At 43.9% G+C, this 22991-nt stretch overlaps 1 protein-coding gene across 5 annotated transcripts in view; it reads left to right on the top strand.

The window, feature by feature from the left end:
• The first annotated feature begins 3086 nt into the window (after positions 1 to 3086).
• The window catches only part of SULF2 (sulfatase 2), a 284708-nt gene continuing 264803 nt past the window's right edge, over positions 3087 to 22991 (top strand). For 2 of the 5 annotated variants that reach the window (XM_028735140.2, XM_077929271.1), the window contains exons 1-2: positions 3328 to 3491; positions 22344 to 22418. The gene's annotated coding sequence lies outside the window, so the exon portion shown is untranslated. Of the gene's footprint in view, positions 3158 to 3327; positions 3492 to 13239; positions 13259 to 22343; positions 22419 to 22991 lie in introns of those variants that run through there. The other 3 variants (XM_028735142.2, XM_028735143.2, XM_028735145.2) reach the window with 3 other exon arrangements.

The raw sequence follows: 22991 nt of genomic DNA, 5'->3' as shown, positions 1-22991 counted from the left end.
TAAACAAATGAAAAGTAATTATTTCCATTAGTTTCAACTTTTTCTTAAAATATTGCTTCTCACATTTTAGTCCAGGAGCTATGTAAAGATTTAAGGAGTCTGAGTCAAGCTAGAAAAAGGGGGGAAATGAAATACCATAATAATATGGTTACTTGGTAAAACAGTACATTGCGCTTGGATCAGCAGAATATTATAGGTGACACATTTTTCATGTTTCTTTTATTGAATTTGTAGCCTAGTTCATCCAAAAGCTTCAGAATTGATAGCAATATTGTGTTGGGAAGCTGAAGTACAAGCCTGTTATAAGAAACAAATTAAATTTATTAAATGGGATACCAGCTTCCTAGAAGAATGGGGCTTTGAGGAGGCATTGTTCATATTAATTTGTGGTTTTCACTGCCCCAAGCTGTGGTGAAGGTCACTCACTTAGGCTGCAGTCCTGTACACACCTGCCTGGGAATAAGTATTATTGAACTCAGTAGGACTTCCTTCTTAATTGAATTTCACTGTTAGGTGGCTTTAAAAAGGGACCAGACAATGCATTGGACAATTATTAACAGATATTGGCCAGGATAGCTATATAGAACCTCTATATTACAAGTCAGAACGCCTCTGAATAGCAAATTCTGGAGAAAAGCAATGGGTGTGTGTGACAAGAATGATGCCTTCAGGCCTTAGAATCACAGAGCTGTAGAGTTGGAAATGACCCTGAGGATCATCTAGTCCAACTCCCTGCAATGCAGGAATATGCAGCTGCCCCACAGGAATAGAACCCACAACCTTGGTGTTATCAGCACCATGCTCTAGCCAACTGAGCTATTCAGGCTTCACAAGAAAATTATCTTGTTTGCCTTTCATTTGGCAACAGTGTTGGACCAGATGGACTCTTGGGTCTGATCCAACCAGAGCTCAGCAGAAGGGCAACTGTTTTGTGTGCAGAAGGTCCCAAGTCCAATCCCTGGCATCTCATGGTAGGGATGGGCATGTCACCTGTCTGAAAGCCTGGAGAACTGTTGTCAGTCATTGTAGGCCTGTGGTTGCCACTGAATAGGTTGCACTGTGCTTGTTCCTCTAGTTTGCGAATGGGCCCATGGGCCCCAAAATGTCAGCAAACTCTCGTGGAGACAACATTGAGCTAGCTAGGTAGACCAATGGTCAGTCTCAGTACAAGGAGGAGAAAGATGACACCACACAGGTATTAAGTTCCAGGCATAGGAGGCAGCAAGATAAATGGGGTAAACAGGCCCTTTATCATCTGGAGGTAATAGAATAGTTGACCAGCACACCAAGCAGGCCAGCAGGAACCTTTAGTTACTTAACATGGTGGGATTTCATGTTGACATGTTCAACCTCTTCCTTCGTCACAATTGCACTAGGATAAAGCTCAGGTTAGCTGGGCACACCAGAAGGCCCAGTGCATGAAATAATTCTTAATCACCACTGGCTAAAATGACCTTATCATGTGGACAAATCCATTCTGCAACCTTGGAGAGTGGTATGAAATTAGCCCACCAGGTCAAAGCTTTTCAATCTCTACTAGTTGAAAGCCACTCTTTGCTCCCATCCATCCCAACCAGCATGGCCAATGGTCAGGGATGACGAGAGTTGTCACCTACTAACATTCACAGGCTCCCCATCCATATTTTTAAAAATTCATTTGATGACGTTTTGTATGAGAAAAGTGTATACTTTGCTTGACTGAGAGGCAAAGTGTTACATTTTGAGAAATAAATAAATAAATTGTAGCCACTGGCTGAGGGCAAACTGAAATCGGTGGGGCAGGGCCCATCCACCCTAATGGACCAACTTCCATTGCCTTGGTACTTTCCTGGGCCAGTATGCTCTCACCCTTGCTCTCCAAATCAAAAGCCACAATTAGCCTCCCTTCTTGTAGATGTCATTAAAGCTCAGGAAGTTAGCACACACACTCTGAGTAACTTCAGAAGACCCGCCTATACCTCTAAACTTCTTTTAAAGCACAATGGAAGCATGTTCCTTCCCTCAAAGAATTCCAGGCGCCCCAAAGCCTTTCTTTTAGGAATTCTAGGTGCCGAAATCCCAATGGAGCAGAAAAGATTGTTTATGTATGCAACTATGGCTTTGCAGATGTTATTGGCCCAGAGATGGAAAGAAGGTAAAGTCCCGACCAGAGAAGAACGGCAGATTAAATTGATGGATTATGCCAAAATGGCAAAAATGACCAGAAGAATTGGAAATCAGGAAGACCAAAATTTTAATAAGGAATGGGGTGGAAATTATAATTTATCTTAATATCATTGTAAACAGTTAAAATCGTTAGTAGGATTGGAATAACACTTGTAGTTTAATGGTGAATTTTGGATATAATTGAGATGTAAAAGATCTGGATTGTTATAAAAGATGCAGGAGAAGTCCAGGAGATTCTATGGCATCTTGTTTTTATGACGTATGTTGGCTATGTGATTGTAAAACCTTAAATTGAAAAACCAAATAAATAAATTTACAAATAAAATAAAAATCCGGCTGCTGCACTTGTTGTGGGTAACAATTCCCAGTCACCCACAACAACCCAGTTCACTTCCCAGCAATCCCCTGCAACCCACAAGGCCCGGAATTCTTGGAGGGGAAGAATGTGCTTTGAGGTCAGACGTGCAAGAAACGCACACGCAGCTGGACAACGAAAACGGCTGATAAAACAGGCGCTGGATATACATGCCTGGCTTGCCTTCTCGTTAGGTGTGGGGTTTTTGGGGGGGCTAATTTTAAACTGCTGCTGAGCGCCGTGAGGAAAAGGCTATATATATTAGGATCTGGACCGTGGCAGGAAGAAAAGGCACAACAGTTCCCTCTCCTTTTCCCGTTTGGCAAAACCAGCGACCCCGAAACTCCAAACACGCGCGGTTTGGGGCAGGGGTTGGGGGGCTGGGAGAGCAGGCTGGACTTAGCAGGTGGATACAAAAGTTGGGAAGAAGGGGGGGGAGGGCGCGAAACGTGACTGTGCTCAGCGAGTCCGGCATCTGCAGATAATCCCGCTTCTCCCGGCGTCCCTCCCTCCCCACCCCCGTTGATTGGATGGGTCCGCGGGGCGACAGCGTGGGGGGGGCGGAGAGGGAGTCGGACGTGGAGGCCCCTCTGCGGCCCCGGAGGAAAGGAGGCGCTTTGCAACAGATGGTTCAAGGTATTCTCTCCTCCGGCGCGTCCCGCGCGCGCTCTCTGGCTGGCTTGGCTGGCCGGGAGCCCCCCGCGCAGCGCAGGCCGGCAGGAAGGGAGGGCGGGAACGAGTCCAAGAAGCAGCTGTGTGGTCCTGCAGGGCGCGAGCGCCGCTTCGCATTGCCTCGGCTCGCGCGGACCTTCGCTGCCGCTCGCTCGGGCTCTGTTGCCGGGCCAAGCGCCGCCGGCCCCGCCTCCGTCTCCGCTCGCGTCCACTTAAGTCGGCGAGTCAAACAAGCGCCGCCTTGGCCCGGCTGCGAGGGGAACTCGCCCGCTCGCCGGCGGGGAGGGGGCCGCCTGAGGTAAGTTCATTGGCTCGGCTGGATGGGAGGAAACCCCGCGCCCTCGCGGCCGCTGTCTGGTCCTCGCTTCGGAAATATGACCTTGTTTCTGCGCTTGAGGCACCGAGGCCGGGATAGGCGCGCTGCTGCTGCTGCTTTCTCCTCCTCCTCCTCCAAAACAGTGGGGTGAGAGAAGGCCAAATCTTCGCTTCCCGCCTCCCGGCACGCTGTAGTGCCTTTTTTAGACGAGGTTCAGGAGAAATGCTGAGAAAGACCTGGCTTTTCCTGGCCAGCTCTCCTCCAGGCAGGTTCCCCTTCGAGGTCTTCTTGTAGTTGTTGTTTAGTCGTTTAGTCGTGTCCAACTCTTCGTGACCCCATGGACCAGAGCACGCCAACCACTCCTGTCTTCCACTGCCTCCCGCAATTTGGTCAAACTCATGTTTGTAGCTTCGAGAACACTGTCCAACCATCTCGTCCTCTCTCGTCCCCTTCTCCTTGTGCCCTCCATCTTTCCCAACATCAGGGTCTTTTCCAGGGAGTCTTATCTTCTCATGAGGTGGTCAAAGTATTGAAGCCTCAGCTTCAGGATCTGTCCTTCCAGTGAGCACTCAGCCCTGATTTCCTTCAGAATGGAGAGGTTTGATCTTCTTGCAGTCCATGGGACTCCCAAGAGTCTCCTCCAGCGCCATAATTCAAAAGCATCAATTCTTCGGCGATCAGCCTTCTTTACGGTCCAGCTCTCACTTCCATACATCACTACTGGGAAAACCATAGATTTAACTATACGGGCCTTTGTTGGCAAGGTGATGTCTCTGCTTTTTAAGATGCTGTCTAGGTTTATCATCGCTTTTCTCCCAAGAAGCAGGCGTCTTTTAATTTCGTGACTGCTGTCACCATCTGAAGTGATCATGGAACCCAAGAAAGTAAAATCTCTCACAGCCTCCATTTCTTCCCATTCTATTTGCCAGGAGGTGATGGGCCCAGTGGCCATGATATCAGTTGTTCCATATCCAGTTCTAACTGTAGCTTCTTTCGAGGTCTTAAGCAGCAGAAATCCATCAATGCTTCCTCAGAAGTCAGACCCATTGCTTTCTGTCTTCCTCTTCAGTCAGGAGAGTATAGGATTGCAGCCTTGATTGACACCGCTCCCCAACTGTTGTATCAGGACATTGTAGGCACGTCTCCACCCTCCTCATTGTCTTATTAATCTGAGGGACATTTGAATTAATATTTAAAAAGAGATGCAGAAGCCCACACAGAGTGCTTTTTGCCTGCCTACTGCTATGTCAGTATTTGGCAGGTTTGAATCCTGGTTGCAGCCCATACACCATACCATTTGAGATGTTGTTCTGTCAGAATCTATTGAGACTTGGGTATATGCTGCAGACTGGGTCAACAGGGGCAGGTAAATTCATTGCAATTGTGGTTGTTCCCTGTGGGCTGTCACTAAGCATTGGGAACCCAGTGTGCTCTAGATAGAGAAATGGCTTTCAGCCAGCAGGGATTGAAAAGCATTGACTCAGCACACAGGCTAGTTTCATATACCCTCCAAGGTTGCTGAATGGATTTGCCCATGTGATAAGGCAATTTTAGCCAGTGGTGATTAAGGGTACATTGTGAGCATCAGGTTTGTCCAACTAACCTGAGTTGCATCCTAGTGTGTTGTATGGAGTCAAGACCTTGAGCATGTCAATATGACACTGTTCCACCAAGTCAAGAAACCTATGGGTTCCCACAGATCTGGGTGTGATTAAAGGCCTGTTTGGACATGCATGTGCATCACCTGATGACTGCAACATCAAGAAGTGATGCAAAAGTGGGAAGGAGCCACCCAGATCAAAACATCAAAGACAAAACTTCCATATCACTTCTTCATAAACTGTTTCACTGCAGTTGGTTCACACATTTCAGTTGAGAATTGACAGTTGTGGAATTACAAAGTGAAACAGATGGATGTGTGGCACGCCTATGAAATGTTTGTTATTTCTATTAATTTTGTTTTGTTTTTGTTTCAATATATATATATACAATATACAATACAATATATACAAAACAATATATACAATATATATATATACAATATATATACAATTTTCTACTCCAGGTGTATAAAGCAATGTATACTTATGGTAAGAATCACATAGAATTGTAGAGTTAGAAGGGTCTTCTTGTCCAACCCTTTTTTGAGGCAGGTAATTCACTGCTGTATCCAGCCCCTGTTTTAAAAACACTGATGAAGGTTTGTCCACCATCTTCCTGAGCAGTTTGTCTAAAAGCAGGCATAAAACCAAAATACTAAAGAAAGTAAAAAATAAAAATAAAATAAAAAGAGTTAAGCATCCTTGGTTCACAGCCTGACAATGCAAAGCTATGCAGGTCTACTCAAAAGTAAATCCAAAACAGTACAATAAGGTTTATTTCCCAGGTAAGCCTGAATTTCTTGGACACAGCATACTGACATGAACGTCCAAGTATTCTGAGACTTTTGTGTAAAGAACAAGCAATGAGGGAGGGATAAAAGTACACTTTGCCACATGTGTTTGCAGAACGTATTTAGTAGGGCTTTTTATGTTCAGCATTTATGTTGAGTTGTTGTATATGACCTATAGGAACAATATAGAATTACTTTATTAGAATATAACTGAAGGATCTCTTGTACTCTTGTGCTGATTGGGATATTCCAGTGCATCTACAGTGGCAGAGCTTTCCTGTGTTTCCCAATGTACATCCTATCTATATCACTGGTCTCTTATCCTATACACATCCCATAAAATTCAGCAGGACTTAACTCTCAGTACACATACATTGGATTGCACTGTTAAACCCCAGAGTAAAGCGGAGGGTGCGGGACTTGCCAAGGAATTGTTCTGCATATAGAAATACACTGAAAAAATTTCTTGCATGCTTTGTTTGGTGTGAAGCCATGGGTGGAGAACTGTGATTGACAGCTCTGTTGGCTCACCCCCTCTAACAACTTGCGCTTTCCACCTGTTCCAGGGAATTAACACCACATAGAGAAATCCACAGCTACAGAGTCCAGTTGCTAGTACTGTACAAGAATAAGTCCCTTAAAAAGAGAGAGAGAGAAAGTGGAATTGAAACATTGTTTTTCACCCTTGCTGTGTACATTGCTCCACTGACATATTTAAAGACAAAGCAAACAACTTATAAAGTGCAATATTTAACCCTTTTAGTCACTTCCTGGGCCAGGAGGCTACATTTTAAAGTAGTCCAAGCTGGAAGTCACAAGTGATCTAGGAATATGACCTAAGATAACGAGCATACATATTTGGCTGAGTCAGCCTGTGCTTCCTTGCCACTGTAGATAGTGGGTTGATGGTTTCAGGGTTACAAACTTGAGTATCTCATTGTGTAACTAGAAATGATACTTCTCCAGGATGTCATCACTTTTCAGGCAATGTGTAAACAAGCCTGTGAATTACATCAGACCGTTGCACATGGCTGAATCTGAAGTACTATTTTAATGTGTTACTTAAAACATTTCTGTACTGCCCTTCAGTCCATGATTTTTGTGATGATTTGCAGTTGCTAAAAAGCACAATTAAACTGTAAAAAACACACCAGTTGTAGCAGGAATGGGGAATTTTAAGCCTGAAAAAAGTAAAAGGAGGTGACGTGATGCCAGGTTTGAGTGGGGTCTGGGCAAGATTCTCTGGTGACTCTCCATCTCCACTGTAGTGGCTGATGCATCTCCCTGGCGAGCTTACTGATAAGTATTAGGTGTCAGGACTTAAAAATAATAATAATCCATGACCCAGCTTTGATGGGAGAAGTGCAGAGCAAGATGGTTGCTACCATCCTGAGTTGGCCTACAATGCTTCTGGATCCTGGTGTAGCATGATTGGTGGCAGAGCCCAGAAGCATGGTTGGAAAATAAGGTGGTAGCTGCAGCCACCTGGATTGGCTTCCTTTTAGCACTGGGCCATTTAAGAAGTTTTTAAAGCACACACACAGACATACACACTGGAAGACAGTGCCTACCCCAGAGGCACTGAGGTACCACTATTCCTCTCAGATTGGACTTTATCTGGATTGGGGATATGGAGATATTTTTCTTTCTTTTATCTATGTTGCCACATGCCTCTGGGTTGGGACCAGTGTTATTTCACTGATACAGAAAGTTTTCACGCCAGTGCCTGCCAGCTGCCACTAGAAACAAGTGGCACCAATTTGGAAATGCTTCCCAGATTTGAAAAGCACATGGTGTAAAGACTTCTAAATGTTACCTCCCTCTTCTTGGATTGCTGCCACGTGGAAGCACTTTTTAGAAGCTTCCATATGTTTGAAGCCAGCCATCAGAGCTGTAGGATGTCCTGAAGTGGGTTGAATCATCTGGGGGGAACTTCCATCCCTTTTAATGTTCTCTGTGGTTCAGAATGTCATAGATGCTTTCATTATGTCGCAGAGAAATTGTGAGGTCTCCTCCTACTTAACATTTGGTAACAATACTGGGTTGTATACAACACAGAGCATCGAAGTGATGCATCTCAGACCCAGAGAACTTGCTATCCAGTTTCCACCAAGGGTGGGGAAGGAGGGAACTGGGGAAGGGAGGAATGGGGAAAGAGGTTGGAAATTGCCAGTGAATAGTAGGGGTGTGGAGAGAAACTTCATTAAAGCAATAAAAGTGAGTCCAAAGTGGTTCAGTGATTATTTGGTTGAAGAAATTGGTCTAATAGAGAATGGGAGGAGGAACTTGATACATGGTGACAGGCTTTTACAGACACAGTGCTGTGGTCTGTATGCCAACCACAGATTAAAAATGGGTGGGGAACATTGCCTCTCAGGCTGGCGTTTGTGGGCAACAGGTAGATGGAGCCAGAGTCAGAAACTAGTCTTCATGCCATAGACAATTTTCTACACACACTTACACACCCCTCTCTATCCTCTACCCAGTCAAGCATAATACATTATCGGACACATTCCAGCTATGCAGAATTACTAGATGAGCAAAGCAGGGTGGGAGAGGAGGGTGTCCTGGGGAGAGTTCCAAGGGCCAAAGAGAGAACCCTGGAGGGTCACATTTAACCCCTAGTGCCTGAGGTTCTCCACCATCTGTGCTCCTCCTCCACTCTTGCTTCTGCTCCCAAGCCATGGACAAAACAAGGCATTAATGCAACAAGGCTTTTCATGTCATCTGAACCCAGGCTTGTCATTGGTTTCTTCCAAACAAACCATGAATGGTAACCAAGGTTTGCTTCCTACCTATGGTTTATTTGGAGATAAGAAGTCACAAACTTCAGAGAACTATGGTGTGTTACATCAGTGGTGCAGCAAGAACGGGGAAGGTGTGCCATGGGTGCTTTTGAGCTGCATGTCCTAGCATGCTGTCCATCCAGTACAACCCTTGCCTGTGGCCCATGTTACTCCAGATTTTTTGCCCTCATCTACTCTAATTCCTTAAAAGCGCTTTGTCTCTTTTATGCTTACGATTCCTTTCCAGAACATCAAAATGATGCCGCTTTTCTTGTGTCTTTCAAATCCTTCTTCAAAAACCATGTCTTCTGTGGCTTAATCCCCTTACTAGCCTGATATGTGTTAGGCATACTTTATCTCATAGAAAGCAGTGCACTAAAACCCACTGGGTTTAATCTCTTAGTTCACACACCCAACTGAATTTAATTCATTGCATTTACCACCTTCAGTTGTGTTGTGTTGTGTTGTGTTTAAATTTATACCGCAGTCAACTTGAGTCAGGGACCAGACTTGTTTTGTCTTAGGCTGTTCAGTGTTGATATTAATATACCACATTCTGAAGTGCTTGTTTTCTCCTGCTCTGAAGGGCAGGATTAAAACCTGCAGCTGCAATTTACAAGAAAAGAGATTCCACCCAGTGGCGTAGCGTGGGGGGTGCAGGGGGGGCCGACCGCACTGGGCGCAACATCTGGGGTTAGGGCAAATCCACAGGTTAGGGGCGCAAATCCACGGGTTAGGGGGCACAAATCCACGGGTTAGGGGGTGCAAAATACTTGCCTTGCCCCGGGTCCTGACAACCCACGCTACGCCACTGATTCCGCCTAAACATAAAAGAAAAAAATTTCTGACAGTAAGAGCTGTTCAACAGTGGAACAGACTCCCACAAGAGGTGGTGGACTCCCCTTGGAGGTACTTCATCAGAGGATAGGTGGTTCTCTGTCTTGGATGCTTTAGCTGAGATTCCTGCATTGCAGGGGGTTGGACTAGATCATGGGTAGGCAAACTAAGGCCCGGGGGCCGGATCCGGCCGAATCACCTTCTAAATCCAGCCTGCAATGGTCCGGGAATCAGCATGTTTTTACCTGGGTAGAATGTGTCCTTTTATTTAAACTGCATCTCTGGGTTATTTGTGGGCCATAGGAATTTGTTCATTCCCCCCCCCCCCCAAAAAAAAGATATATTCCAGCCCGCCACAAGGTCTGAGGGACAGTGGACCGGCCCCCTGCTGAAAAAGTTTGCTGACCCCTGGACTAGATGACCCTTGGATCCCTTCGAAACCTACGATTCTGTGATTAACTATGATTAGACAACTTCACCTGTGTACAAGCTGTGTGTTTGTGGCATAGAATCATAGAATCATAGAGTTGGAATAGACCACAAGGGCCATAGAGTCCAACCCCCTGCCAAGCAGGAAACACCATCAGAGCACTCCTGACATATGGTTGTCAAGCCTCTGCCCAAACTCTCATTCTTTGCTTATTTGGGGGGGGGGGGGAGTGAACCACAGAGCATCTGGCTTAATATTACATCTGGACTGGTGCTTGCAGTGTGTTTCTCTCCAGACAAGCCACCATCTGAAGCCAAGGTGTGTTGCATGCGTGAAAGCTACTTGAGCCATTTAAATTATGGTTAGTGACTTCACATTGCACCTGAATGTGATCATATGGGGAGTGGCCAGGGGTGGTGGGGATTGTAGCCCAGGCATAGGTTCCCCACCACAATATCATCTGTAATATATGCAGAGCTCCAAGCCGTATTCATCTCATCTGCTGGGGGTATTCCAGAAAATAAACAGCGACATAGAAAGCCTTGTAAAAATGTACGGCTTAGAGACAGAATAGCTTGTAGATCAGAGACATGCAAGGTCCCATTGTATGTTAGGTGTATTTAATGTAGTCTCTGCCTCTTATCCTGTTTCTGATCTGTCAGTGGTAGGCAAGCTTTTAATCCTATGTAGCAACAAAAGTGTTTTAATCACTTTTAGGATTACGATACATTTTTGTGCAGAGTGGAATCAGTAAATATTGCACTTTGTAGTAGACTCCTGGATTGCTTTTCTTTTAATTCTTGCTTTGCTGCTGTTTTGTTCCTTTGTAAAATTCAGGGGCTGAGCAATTCTTTGCTTGTGGAATATTAAGAGGCCTCTCAAAATGCAGATGAGCTTTTGCATTGCACTATGTAATAGGCAGATTGTTGTTGTGCTTTCATTAGACTGTGACTAAGAATCCTCTTATTACTTTCAGATCTCCATATCTCACTGTGCCAGGTGCACACTATGTGCAGCTTGAGGTTCTGTTGTTCAGAAGATGCTTTTTGTTTCTGGAGACTTGTTAAGGTGAAGAAAAGTGAGACATTATTTTGCATACAGGCTAAATTGCGGGGAGGGGAGATAATAAAAAACTTATATAAAACAGGAATGGTTACCCACTGGCATGCTAACTTCCTTTGGCTAGAACTTTAGTGTTGGTTGTTTGAAAACAGCTGTTCAAATGAACTTTTCTTGCCACATGGTTCCTTGTAAGCTGGTCTGTAAATCTGTACTGGAAAATTGCAAAGTGTACGTGACAAAAATAATGACTCCACTGAAACTGTAATCCGCATGGATTTTTACAGGCGAAGAATATACTTGGAAATATACTACATGGATACAAAATATGCAAATAGAAATCTAAATGCATTAATCTTCTCCCACTGTCAAATTGTCAGTTGCAACCCAAAACAGAAGGTGGGGAAACACTGGTGGAGCTACTGTTGTTCCTCAGAGTGAATTTTCCACTGATAGGATACTTCGGTTTGAACATCCTCAGCAAGTGTGTGGCACCCTCAGTCAAGCTGCTGCTACACTGAGCTTCTCCTTTCTTTCCCCATTCTTTTAACATTTCAGTTTGAAATCTGCCTTTCTTTGGCACAGTGGGCATCTGACCTTCACACTTTGCTTCCTCTGCTTGCCACTGGTGCCTCCTCTGCCTTCTGGTGGAATATGCCAGCTGTAACCTTGGAACACTTTTCTGTCCCAGCTTGCTGCCTCTGCACTGATACCAGGCCCGGTAATGGTGTGCACCTTACATGATTAGGTGGCAGTGTCTGCTGCTAGTAAAGGTGTATGTACACGAACACAAGCACAATATAGATTTGCTAAGCCTAAAGGGACTGAAGGAGCCCCCCACCTCTCTTTAATGTAAAGAAGCCTCACTGAATCAAGTTTGAAAATGTGTGCACGACAGGAAATGTTTTAACAGATTTGCTCCAAGTTGAGAGAAAAAACACACTAAATGGTAACACAAACACTTTGCAGAGTACTCTTCAGTGTCAGGTATGTATTCTTATCCTTCTTGTTGAAGGAAAAAATATATTGCATGAATTAAGTTTGTATCATACAACCAGATACGTTGTGCTTTTGGAGGTTGGTTTGTCACCAGCATATTTTCTTCAGAGAAATCTCTAGTTACTTGTGCTGTTTTGCTCCTAAAGTGAAGTGGTGATGCACAAGAACCACATCTTTTTGGAAAACAACAGCAAAGTGTCTTGCAGCACCTAAAAGAACAACAAATTTATTGTGACTTTTGTAGACTACAATCTGCTTCATCAGATTCATGAAAAGTTATCCTGAGTTACAGGTACACATGGTTTTGCAAGGGGGAGAACAGTTAGCAGTGAGGTCAGGGAAAAATGAAACAGAGAAAAGCACAGTGATGATTATGTAATAATTAATTACACTCTCTGACCTGCAGCTCCAAGCTGGGCTTTTATGTGTTGAACACCTGTGTGAAATAACCTCTAAAGCAGGTGTGGGGAACCTTTGGCCCTCCAGATGTCCTCCCTGGATTCCATTAATGTGTTCCTCTCCATAAGAGGGAGGAGGGCTGGCAAGAATCCTACTTCGCCATCCAGAGCAGATGTATCTTGAGAGAGAGAGGCACACACCTCCTCCAGCCTATGTTTCCTGGTCTCACCTCCACCCCCATGTCTTCCTCTTGTTCTCCAACCCACATCCATCTCTGCCTGCCACTCCATGCCTGAACATGCTAATGCGTCTGGACTCACAACCATTTGCATCAAAATCACCTGCTAAATGTCATCTCCCACCTCCATCAATTTAGCAGAGTTTTCCATGCAAACCTGGGTGGAAACTGCTACTAAAAAAACGACACCTCCATTTAAACAGGTTTAACATTTTAACATGCAAACATTCCTAAAAGAAGAAGGGATGGGTAACTGATTCTTCTGCTAAAATGGATCCCCTCTAATCATTTTAGCAGGTTATTCCATTCAGAGCTGTATGGAAACCTCTGTTCACATGATGGGGAAATTCAATTCTGAGTGTGAGTGGGGATTTTGATGTATACCCCTCCTTCATTGAGAAAGGGCTATGCATCATAATTTTCTACTAAAAGAGAGATTCCTCCATCTTTTTTTGCAGGGGATCCCATGGAAGCCCCTTCTAAATGAAGGGGGAAACCCCTCCTTTTTTTGGAGTTCCTTGTAAGGTGCTTTGAAGTCCCAGCTTAAGAACCTTACACACAATATCCTTGTGTCATCATGAGACTGACAGATCAAATGTGTCCCACAAGGTTAGTCCAGATAAGATATTTCCATGAAGCCAAAATAGTTCACTACTCATGCTCCAAGGAGAGTGGAAAGTTGCTGAGGTCTAAGGGGAGTTGGTGGAATGGGTGGGGTTGGTAAAGAGATGTGGGGGGAGCGTGATGAGGAACACGAGCAGGGGTGCAGTTGCTACAAGGCTGGATTGGCTTGAAGCACTATCACTCAATAGAGCAACAACTGGAGATTCATTGAGGTCCTAACTTCTAGCACCAGGTGTGATGGTTCAGGAAAGACATTGTACATCCTTTAGGCTTCCTGTGGCACATTTATTTCTTGATTTGAGAGCTTTATAATAGTTTGCAGCTTGTACAAAATGAGTGTTTTATTTTTATGACTCACTTTTCTTCCTCTTCAAAGTGGTTAACACATTCTTTTAAACCAATAGGTAAAAGGTAAAGGACCCCTGACAGTTAAGTCCAGTCATGAACTACTCTGGGGTTGCGGCGCTCATCTCGCTTTACTGGCCGAGGGTGCCGACATTTGTCCGCAGACAGTTTTTCCGGGTCATGTGGCCACCATGACTAAGCCACTTCTGGTGAAACCAGAGCAGCGCACGGAAACGCCGTTTACCTTCCCACCGGATTTATCTACTTGCACTTTGACATGCTTTCGAACTGCTAGGTTGGCAGGAGCTGGGACCTAGCAATGGGAGCTCACCCCGTTAAACTAATAGAAGAAGAATAAAGTACATTGAAGCAAACAGCAGGCACAAACTACAAATACCAGTCAAGAAACCTTCCCCATCTCAGTAACACTAGTAATTTCTAGCTGTACCTTTCAAAGGCGCCATGCATTCCTGCATGGCAGAATTCAAATAGTGATAGGACCAAATAGAGAAGGTCCTCCCAATGTCTCAGCATCATAACTGAGAAGGCACCTCTTCACCTACATCTCAGTCCATATGGGGACAGTCTGCCTCATGGGCAGGCTGGGCCTGCATTGGAAGGCGCTTTATACCAAGTCAGATCATTGGTCCATCTAGTCATTATTATCAATACTAACTTGCAGTAGAGTCTCCAGGGTTTTAGGCAGGAGTCCTTCCCAGTCCTACCTGGAGATGTCAGGTGTTGATTGTGGGACCTTTTCTATGCAGAGTTTGTGCTCTGCTACTGAGCTGTGATCTTTCCCCATCCTTTCACGTCTTTGCTATATTAGCTTGTGTACTGTGTTTCATTGTGTGACCCTGATCCTCTAACTTGGAACCAGTTTCACAAATGGAAGGTTTCTTCTCCATAACTTGTGGCAGGATTTGTTTGTTTCACTTAAATCCTTCCTCCAAATTGCTGAGAATGGTGTACACATAGTTCTCAGGTGGTCTCCTATCCAGGCAGCTAACATGGCCAGATCTGCTTGGCTTAGGCAGTTGTAACATCTTGTGCCTTCACGCCATTATCCAGGCCTGTGTAAATCAGAGACACGGTGCGATATTAATGGATCTAAAGTAGCAGCATCAGCAATATTAACTAATTTCCTCATTTGCATCTGAGGCATTTGTTTGGTAAAAGGATCATTAAGCATATGCAAACATTCCACGCACTGCGTAAGTTCTTCAGGCTCTGGCAAATGATGAATGGGAAAATTAGAGGTTGCAGGAAAATGTAAATATCATCCTTTGTAAACCTGTCCCCTGGCAAGAATGAAATATTGTCCCTTTGAGCAATGAAGCATTCGTTATATTCTTTTCACATCTGTGAAGAATGCCCAAGACTATTTTACATACTTGATTTGTCCCTTTTACCTTTTTTTTCCTGAGCACTCCTGTTGAATTGGGATTTGTCTTGGTTTTGTTGAACAAGCGCTCTAGCACTGCACTGCAGAAAGAAGTGCCATAACTCCAATTAACTCCCATGCTATAATCTCTTGAACAATTCTGGACCCGTCTCTTCATGTTTTTCATATTAACAGCCATGGGTCATTTGCCAAATGTTTGGTTAAATAATTGCACAGTGGATTAAACTGCAAGCTCACATCATGGTTGCTATTAAATAATTTATGTGTAACAGCAAACTTACCTGAGGAAAACTGGGGTCATTGGGCAATCCAATTAATTCTTAGCTCCAATGGGAAAAGCTTCCCTCCAGTTCTCACTGGAGATAAAAGGATCTGCAACAGATCACAACATTCATCAAGACTACATTTTCATTTACTGGCTTTCTCTCTGTGGAATAACTGCTTAAGGTCAGTGAAATCACTGTGTTTTATCAAGAACCAGATTTGTCCATACATTGTGAGAACAACTCAGACAACTTCATAGGACTGGTGGTATGAAAACTCTGTCTTTTATGGTGTGGACAGTGTTGCCAGATCTGGCAGAGTGTCAGAAAACATATGAACATGTACACATGTCTTACATGTGGGAAAGCCGAATGTTTCTTGGAGAAAGCAGTATGCACAAAGGTGGAATAACATTAGCTTGGATAACCTGTGAGCCTAGGGCTTGCCAATCGGAAGATCAGTGGTTCAAATCCCCGTGACGGGTTGAGCTCCCATTGCTCGGTCCCAGCTCCTGCCAACCTAGCAGTTTGAAAGCATGTCAGAGTGCAAGTAGATAAATAGGTACCACTCTGGTGGGAAGGTAAACGGCGTTTCCGTGCGCTGCTCTGGTTTCACCAGAAGCTGACTTTGTCACTCTGGCCGGAAAAACTGTCTGCAGACAAACACCGGCTCCCTTGGCCAGTAAAGTGAGATGAGCACTGCAACCCCAGAGTCGTTCGTGACTGAACTTAACTGTCAGGGGTCCTTTACCTTTTAGTATTACTGAGCCACTTTTAGGGAGCTGACAATAATCACACTGTTGCAGAAATTCAGGTGTTTATTTATAAAAAGATTTAAAGGCAATAATAAGCCGGTATGAAATTATTTGGAAGAAACAAAATGGCTTTGTGGTCACTACAGAATAGAAAGGGATAGTAATGCATGTATTATCTGGACCAAACTTAGTTACTAAAGCAGAGATAGAGCTTTCCTCCTGGAAAGTAACAGTTTGTGTGAGAGATATATTGGGACTATTGTGCAGGGGGAAAGGGTTAATCCATTCATGCCATGATACTGACAAGGAACAGGGCTGTCATTGTTTGCTTAAAAAGAAATGAAACAAACAAATGCAAAACAATGTTTTGATGTAACCTCAAATGTGAACAAATTTCATTACTTTTCAGAAACCTCATTTGCCACAGACTGTATCTGCTCCAAGATGCTTGTTAAAATGGCTTTGCAATAGTGAGGGGACTGTAGATGATTACTTTGCAAAAGCATTATGAATCAGTGGTAGAGCACTTGTGTTGGGGAGGGTTCCCCTCCCCAAGTGTTCTCCAAAGATGCACTTGAAAATGCTAACTTAATTCCAAATCAAGTTGAGAGGAGTGTGCTCATCACTGAGCCGAAGTGTTTGGGCGGGTGATTGATGGGTGCAGGCAGTGCTTTGACACCTCAATATTGCATGTGGCTAGCAGAATTGCACGGCACCAAATCAGCCAAGAGTAGTCCTGTTCTGGCTTGATCTGAACAGACTTTTACAGTATGAAAATACATAACTGTGATTACTGTCTCGATGTCTGCTTAATGGTTGGGTGTCCATCCTGTGCGCATACCACTCTCGGGTTTATTATTTGAGCTTCTGAGACTTCCGGGATAGCGCGAACGGGTAATGGCGGATTCCCTCCGAGCTCTGGAGGGAATCGGCTCCGCTAAGGACGGGTCTTGCCGTGCCGGCGACACGGGGACCCTTAGAAACCGCAGGCGCGGAAGCCTGCGGACATGGTGACTCGGTGGGCACCTTAATCGCCCTCCCTGACCCGCGAAGAGCCTTTTTAAAGGCTACGGAGTGGACCGGAGAGTGGCGTGGTGCTGAGAGTCGATCGCTGCCTTGGCGGAGCGAAGCCGCGAGCCATGATCGGAGAGCGCTATCTTTCTTCCTGAAATTTGGACTGAAACAAATAACCCGTGAGTAGAAGGGAATTTTGGCATTAAAAGTTTTTATACCCAAAATTGAGTACGATCGGGGGTGTGTTAAAAGGAAGTCCGCACCCCCCCCCCCCCCACAGAAAGATTCAAAGCAAAGAGAGGAGTACTAAGGCGGAAAGACTTTGGCTTTAAAAAGATAACTCTCACGAATTGGATGACAAAGTTATTGTGCTGGAGTGGAAAAGAGAGAATTTTGAAAGTTTCCTTTTCTCCTGGTAATCCCCCCCCCTTGGACCCGGGAGCGCCCTGCGTGAGAGCCCGAGGAAAAAGAATAAAGAGTTTGACAGCTGTCAAAAGAGCTGTCAAACGGGAGGCAAAGACTTGGGACTGTGTTATTGGTACTTTTTCGGACTAAAAAAAGCTACATTAAAATTGACCTTTTTGAAACAAAGTGACTGGGAATATTAAAGTGGCTGGGAGCTACAAAGAAACGGATTGTTGGAACAGAATCATGATGGAAATCCCCCTGGAGGGAACTAGAGACATTGCAATGGCTGCAGAACGGAAACTATGGGCAGAGATTGAAAGGATGTTTTTTCTCGTGGGAACTTTACAAGAGCAAAGTACCACAATAAGTAAACAACTGGAGACTTTCGGTTTGGAACTGAGCAACTCTGCCAATGATACAAAGTTGATGGAAAGAAATTCTGCAGCTGCAGAGAAGGAGATAACTTTGGAGCGGGGGGAAAAAGAAGAAGAAGAAGGAGAGGAACTTCAGGTGGAAAAAACCAACCAAAAGCCTGCAACCTCTGGGAACAAAGGAAACAAAGAAAACGACAAGTGGATTACAAATCTGCAAAAGGAGAGAAAGATAAAGGAAGAAGCCCCCAGAATAACTGGAATATTGGACTATATAAGAGTAAACAAGTATGATTGGGGCTTTTTCAACAAGCAGGAGTATGAGAGACTGAGTGGTCCTGAGCAGAAACTGAAACTTATTGAATTGGAAGGAGGAAAAAATGAGAGGCTGGTGACAGAACCTCTTCAAGAAGAGAGGGCCAACAAAATGGATTACCAACAAAATTGGTGGAGAGAGACTAACTGGGGCTTAAGAGCCTCTGATGTGAGAAACCCGGGCTAAAGCAGCCAATCTATTGGGACATTGGTTTGGGAAGGGACAGAAACCGGGGCAGGGCAGGAGGGGAGAGGAGAATAGTTATAATCTGAGATTTAGAACTGCTATATTATGATTTTTTGATGCAATATGTGAAGGAAGGAATTCATGGGAGAAGAATTTAGGCCGTCCTTAGAGAAAAGATTTATTGTGTAAAACTGGATAAGTTTAAATTGGGTCAAGCATAAGTGACAAATTTTAAGAAAGGATGAGACATTTAAGGGAGGAGAGCAGATAATTTGCTGAGATAATTAATGAAACTGGAATGTGGGAAGGAGGGTGCGGGGAAGCCAACGTTATGTAATTATGTATGTTTTTGTTTTGTCTTTATAAGTCTGTCTGCCTTTTAAAAATTTGAAAACTCAATAAAAATTTATTAAAAAAAAAAAATATTATTTGAGCTTCTTCCACGAGACACTAATTAATGGGAAGGCTTTTCATATTGTGGTTCCCAAGTTACTATATTCCTATAGCGAACTCTGATTATCTGTTTCCATTAAGACAGAATACAATATGCACTCAGCATTCGAGAATCCTGTGTACTTTTGTCATTTTGACACTTTCTCTGTTTCATTTACTTGGTCCCTTCATTTGGTCAGTTCTGAACAGGACTCTGGCAGATTTAGAACCATGTGCTTTATTACAGATACCAGATTTTGATTCAGTACTGTACTTTGTGGGCTGCACAAATGAAACCATAGTATTAAGTTCCCATTTTGACCTCCATCCCTTCCCATAAGCTACTTCATTTTGTCAATGAGCTTTTTTACACATAGCACCAAAATTCGGTTTGATGCTGTGTGAAAAAGCCTTATGCTGGGTCCCAAAGTGATATACATAAAGCAGCTTGCCCTAGACAAAAAATAAATAAATGAGTAGTTGTGGCACAGGTATAAGCATAGTAACAAGCAGAGGTTGGTCCATTAGGGCAAATGGGTCCCCACCAATCTTAGCCTGCCTTCAACCAGCTCCCACCTGCCTGTCTTCTTCCTTGTATCCTGTTTCAGGGCTTCCTCTTCCTTAGTCTCAGTGCTGCTCCTTGCAGAACACAGCCCAGGGAAAGATAGGGACAAAACCAGAATTAGCTGACTCTGCCTGTCATTGGCTCTGGCGCTACCTGCTGTTGATCTCTGCCTAATTTGTCCCACTGGGCACCAGCTACCACTGATAGTAACTCAGGAAGCTGTACAAGTCAGACCAGTAATCCATGTAGCTCAGTACTGCCAACATTGAGTGGCAGAAGCTCTGCAGTGTGTCAGACCAGATGGGAACTTTTTTTAGCTCTACTAGGAGATGTCAAGGATTGAACTTGGGGCCTTTTCCAGACAAGGAACATATCATTTTCAGCATGCAGAAATAAGCAAATTGATTTCTTGCATCACCTAATGAGCTTCAGCAGTCCGATAATTAAGTATCATGTTGGTTTAGTTCTTTACATTGCTTTTTTCTTTTGTCCTCTCCAAGCTGCTGTGAGTTATAGATCTTCTGTTGCTTTTGTCTGTACCTGCCTAGACTTTGCTTCTGGGTAGCATTCTATTTCATGGCAGCACATGCCATTATTACAGGACACTTGTGTCTTAGAGGGACAAGGAGATGATATACATCTTTCAGTCCCATTTTTTCCTCCAAGAGCATTTTCAGACAGGACTATACAAAAGTTTAAAACTGAACTGCACTAAGTCGGTCATCTATAGGGGTTCTCAAACATTCTGTCCTCAGGCCCCACCTCAGATGAGGCTCACTAGTCACAAAATAGCATCATAGTTTGGCATAATTGACTGCAACCTAGTGACATCATGTTATAGTGATATCTAATCCCACTTTTAGCAATTTCTAGGCATTTCACACAGGGATTTCCTTGTAGCTTGGAGTTTACTTTTCCTCAAGTACAGACTTTGGCTCTGGAAATCCTGTGACTCTGCTTTGCTATTTCAATAAGAATTTGCTGATTCAAAGCCTCTAAGTGAAGCATCTTAAGGGGAAAGGTATGATGCAAATGTCATCAATTGGCCACTGATGGAAGGAGAATGCTGAACTAGATGGACCCTTCGTTTGATCCAGCAAAGCAGTTTTTATGTTCTTAGCTCAAATCTGCTCAAACTAATGAGAGGATTTAGAGTTTGCACAGCACAGCTTGTATCTTAATGCAGCTGAAACCTTGTATTTTTAAAAAGTGGTAATGGTACCCTTTTTTGTTTTTCATGCATCTCTTCTTTCAAAATCACTTTGGTCCATAGGAAATTGCTCCTCACATTCCCTAAGCATACATGGTTATGTGGGGATTTCATTAAACTTTACAAGATAAATAATATTTTTAAAACAATGATTTCATGAGAAGTGGTTTTCCAGTGTTTCAGTTTATTGTGACAGCTGAGAAAAGGGCAGGCAGTTAGATGAGAACTGTAGATGGGGCTGATTTTCCTTAAAGAATTAATCTTTGCAGCCCCCCTCCCCATATTTGAGTGATTCCTTAGTTGGCTCTGGAACATAGTTCATTCACTGATACTCCCACACAGTTGCCAATCTCATCATTGTCTGGTTCTTTTCTTCTCAAGAGATTCAGAAATTGGTGCTAAGCGTTGGTCTCTGCTTACTCCTGCTGTTGCCCAATTGAATAATCTCTTCCCATGCCTCAGGAAAATAATAGTGATGGATGGCTAAAGCAGGCCACTGAGGGCTACTTTGTACAACTACTGCTGTGCTGTCCTTGTGGCTTAACTGAATTTTATGGTTACCTGAATTTTTCTTCATAAGCACAAAATACAGTTTTGCAGTCTGCCTAGTATGGGTTGAGCAGCATGGTGTGCCACCCTAAATATGACACTCTTATTTTTCTTCCAGATTTTCTTCCCAACACTCGAAGAGAATTGGCCACCTGACTAATTCATTGGCCATGTTCACTTATAAGGATAAACCAGATTTTCTGCTTTCTTGTGGTTTAGCTAGTGCACACTGCCTGGTCGCTTCTCCTTCCTTTCTTGGTGCAAGTGGGAATAGCAATCCTGGAAGTAGGGATGGAAGGAGCCATCAGTTTTGGTTCTGTCCATTTCTTGTGTCCCCCCCCCCCCATATTAAATTCAGTTTTCCATATTTCTGCAGTGATTTGCAATTTCTTTTTAAAATCCTTATGAAAACCCTTTTCTTCTGTTAGCTTCACTCTGGGTTCTGCGCAAGGCACAGATGGAGGGGAAGTAATGCAGAGAGAGGAGTCACTGAGCATGTGCTGCAGCACACCATATTTCTTCCTCTCTCTTCTGCATCTGTGTCATCATCAGAGGCAGGGCAGCATGCTGTTTAATTGGTAAAGGTACCCCTGACAATTAGGTCCAGTCGTGGCCGACTCCGGGGTTGCGGTGCTCATCTCGCTTTATTGGCTGAGGGAGCCGGCGTACAGCTTCCGGGTCATGTGGCCAGCATGACTAAGCCGCTTCTGGCGAACCAGAGCAGCGCACGGAAATGCCATTTACCTTCCTGCCAGAGCGGTACCTATTTATCTACTTGCACTTTGGCGTGCTTTCGAACTGCTAGGTTGGCAGGAAGCATGCTGTTTACTGCCCCACTAACCTGCCACCCAGGCCACTTGCCACCCCTACCCTGCATCCAGGTACTGGGTATTTATTGGAATTGGCTGCAACTTCTTCTGAGTGTGCATTTGACAGCAAACAATGGAATATGTGAAAAGGGTGTGAGGCTGCTAATCCTAAGCAGGCTCAGCAGGAGGTGAGTTTTCTGCAGACTAAGCACTTCTCAAGTTGGGCTGTAGTTTAGGAATGATTGTTTATATAATACGTCTGAATATTTAGCTTGAAAAGACAAATAGTCCTTAATAGCTTCCAGCAAAGCAGGAGCAGCCACTCTCAAATTGTGGAACATTAGCACAAGCAATGATAGAAGGCAGTACATCAAATGTACGTAGACTAGAGAACCCATCAGACATACTGTACTCTGACAGCTTTCTTTATTTTTATTTTTAGGTCAGTATCTACCAGGTAGCTGCTCTGAGAATAGAAATGGCATGATGCGGTGGATGTTGCATGTTTTCCTCCCAAGTAAGTGATATATTGTTTTGAACACACCCCACCCTCCTGTAGGTATGTGCAAAAATATAGCCAATATATTTTTTTAACCACAAAGCAGAAATGTTGGAAGTAGGCTATACTTTTATGGTGTGATTAAGGAGATAATGAAACACTCAGTTGCTTTCTAAACTTGTTGGATATTTGCTGCCAGAATTCTGTAGCCTGGGCAAAACATTAGTGTCTCCTACATGATCTTTTAAAAAGCAGATCCTGAAGATTATTTGTCCTGTAATAGAATGATGCATTGTCTTGACTACATTTTAAATTAAGAAAAATACTTGCATTGGCTCAAATCCACTGTGGTTATTTCCAGGTTTCTGCCCATCATACCCTTTCCAAGGAACTCTGTTTCCTTATTCTCCTGGTTGGTTTCCATCCATCCCAAACAGGCACTCAGTGTTACATGACTACTAAGCATGTTCTATCCTTATTGAACTATTCTAAGGGATTTCCCCGCCGCGCCAATCAGGGTTGCCCTCCCCTTAAAAAACGTACTTCTGCAAATCTTGAATTTCCCACAATCCTGATGATGCCTCCTTCTTG

This window comes from Podarcis muralis, chromosome 5 (assembly GCF_964188315.1).
Source record: "Podarcis muralis chromosome 5, rPodMur119.hap1.1, whole genome shotgun sequence".
NCBI lineage: Eukaryota > Metazoa > Chordata > Lepidosauria > Squamata > Lacertidae > Podarcis > Podarcis muralis.
This window is presented reverse-complemented; position numbering and strand designations above follow the sequence as displayed.